The following is a 2,699-nucleotide window of genomic DNA, read 5'->3' as shown; positions in this document are numbered from 1 at the left end:
AGTGAGCGTGGAGACTCCGGCTGAGCCCTTTTCTTAAAAAGCCTCAACAGGTGCCGAGGTTTCCTCAGTCTTTCATCCGCTCCCCTCGCCCCCTCTGCCTGAGAAGAGATGGGAGCCTCTCAGCCAGTGCTGGGACCCCAAGGGCCACCCCATTTCCTCCCTCTCTAGCCCCTCCTCCCAGGAGCCCAGCTTGTGCTGAGAAAGCCCCAATGGCCTGCAAAGCCCATTCAAGTTGCTTGTTGAGTGCAGCCGAGGGGTCGCTGGAGAATCTGCCCCGCGTCCCATCCCACCCCGAGGGCCTGAGCAGATTGGCTCAGCAACTCTAGCAGCCCACGGTGTCTGCGCGGAAAGGACTGAGAACAGGCCCCAACGGAAATGCCTCTTCCTTCCCCACCCCGCAGCGTGTGGCGCTGCCACAAAACAGGCAGAAATCGCCGGCAGGACAGAAAGTAGCTTCGACTGAAGGAGCGAGTCTGCCTGGCTGAGGAGAATCCCAAACTGTGGGCTTCTGGGGCCAGACCCTTGTGGGTCAGAACTTACTGGGCACAATGTTAGTCCAGGGAACCTGGTTCCAGGGTCTTCTAAACCCAGGGCCTGGGGTGCTGGAGGCCTTTGTCCTGGTGTCTCAGGCACCTCCTGAGTATTACTGCAGCTGGCCTGCGTGTCTGGATCAGCACCGTCTGTCCTGGATGGCAGCAGCTGAGGACACAGCAGAGCACACCAGAGTGACACACTCGCATAGCTACTCCAGCCCCCCGGCGTGTCAGAAGCTCCCAGAATTGCAGACTTTTGTATGTGCTGCAGGGTGCTCTGTCACTAGTCATCAGAGTTACAATGGTGTCTCAGTGTCTACAAGTGCAGGGATGGGCCTCGTATGATTTTCAGCAGTGCCTGTGTGCCATGAAAAGTGCATCAGAATCAGGCACCTGAGTCAGGCACTTCTGCGAATCCCACTAAGCACTTGTGTACTTCTTTAGGTGCCTAAACCCCTTTGTCAATCTGGATTATTTGCCTTATGCAAACAACCTAGAGAAACTCATAAAGACTGGCTGGAGTTGATGACGTGCAGAATGTTTCCTTTCAGCTCCCTGAGCAAGGGGCAGGTAGTTCTCCTGTCAGAGATACCAGCTCCGGGAGACATTAATACACACAGCAGGGGATGCTTTCCATTATCTCAGTCACAAAGCGTCATTACCATTGTCATATGGGAGCTGCTTGGTAATGAGGGGATGGGAGCGCGCTCTTCTTCCTGCTCTTCTGGACTCCCTTTTCCGCACTTCCCCTTCGACTCAGACGGCTCCTCCTTCGTCCCTGAAGCAGAAAGAAACATTCGTAACATTTCGCTTTTCCATGTGTTATCCCTGGTTTACAGAGGACGGAAGTCGGGCCCAGAGCCCTGAAGCGACTTGCCCAGGGTCAGACTGAAGGTTGTGGGCAGAGCTAAGCAGAGAACTCCGATCTCATGGCTCTTCGCTGGGGGCTTTTACCACATGAGGCTTCCTCTGATCTAGGGGCCAGTTTCTTTTCCATGGTGTATTCTACTCTTCCCCTCCCCTTGCACACCGTTCCTGTCAGTGATGGGCAACAGGCCTCATTTGCACTTAACCCCCCAAGAAGTAATGACTCAGCTCTGGTACGGTTCCCAGCTGTGACCTGCTGAGACCTCTGGAGCATTTTACTGATGAAACAGACCCGATCCAGGAGACAAGAAATAATTTCCTACAACATCCAGCCTCTCTGTTCTCCTTACAGCCTGGAGCAATGTTAGTACTCCCCACCCCACAGTGCCAGACCCCCAGAGGGGGGTGATCTGACACTGTCAGCTCTCCCCACCTCAGCGATGGACCTCGGCCACCCTGTCCAGGAGGATCCGGCACTAAATGGATTCCAGAGTCTGAGGTTCCCATCACTGTCCCGTGAGAAGCCCTGATGTGTAAGGCTTGTAGAGTGACTGGTGTGAGTATTCCTCACATGCTCCTCGCCACAAACCATGTGGATTGAATCCTCACCTGTAAGATCCAGTTCAACTTTTTCTGTGTTCTCCTGCAGCTTCACCTCCTCTGACTCCACCTGGGTCTCAGCTGTTTTCTTCTTCAGGGACAAGTGCGTCCACCTTCGTGGTGAGGAAACTGTTCTCTCCTCATTGCTCTCTGCCATCGAGGTGTCAGATTGGCTACGGACACAGAGTCCTTTCATGCCTGATAAGATGGTCCATGAGCATTTGTTTCTCTGGGGCTTCTCTGGCAAGGCCTGTTCTTGCTGGCTGAGGACAGAGCATGCCTCGATTGCTGCAGGTTGGAGGAACACTTTGTGCACAGGGATCTCTCTGTGCTCCCTAGAGGCGAGTCTTTGGAAAAAGGAACGAAGCCTGGAGTAGAAAGAAGGAGGAAATGGGTTTTTCTGTCGTTCTCTAAAGGAAAGGAATTAGTTTGCCCAGGATTCACAGATCCAAGAGACTGGTCTTTTGAAGCCAACTGCTCCTCTAATAGCCAGCTAGTTCATACAACCAAGAACATAAGCAACACAAGATCGCCCAGCCTGGGTAAAACTGTCTGACAGTAGCCAGTGCCCCAGAGGGAATGAACAGGGAATGATCAAGTGATCCATTCCTGACGCTCATTTCCGGCTCCTGGCAAACGGAGGTTAGGGACACCATCCCTGTGCATCCTGGCTAATAGCCATTAATGGACCTCTCCTGC

At 53.5% G+C, this 2,699-nt stretch overlaps 1 long non-coding RNA gene across 1 annotated transcript; it reads right to left on the bottom strand.

Moving 5' to 3' along the window:
• Positions 1-563: 563 nt before the first annotated feature.
• On the bottom strand, positions 564-2,154 carry LOC135978265 (uncharacterized). The gene is made up of 3 exons (XR_010595692.1): positions 2,010-2,154; positions 1,196-1,311; positions 564-699 (listed from the first exon to the last, which is right to left on the bottom strand). It is a non-coding gene; the product is annotated as an uncharacterized LOC135978265 (long non-coding RNA).
• Positions 2,155-2,699: the final 545 nt, after the last annotated feature.

This window comes from Chrysemys picta, unplaced genomic scaffold, assembly GCF_011386835.1.
Source record: "Chrysemys picta bellii isolate R12L10 unplaced genomic scaffold, ASM1138683v2 scaf193, whole genome shotgun sequence".
Classification (NCBI taxonomy): domain Eukaryota; kingdom Metazoa; phylum Chordata; order Testudines; family Emydidae; genus Chrysemys; species Chrysemys picta.
The sequence above is the reverse complement of the archived record's forward strand: the minus strand, read 5'-3'. Positions and strand labels throughout refer to the sequence as shown.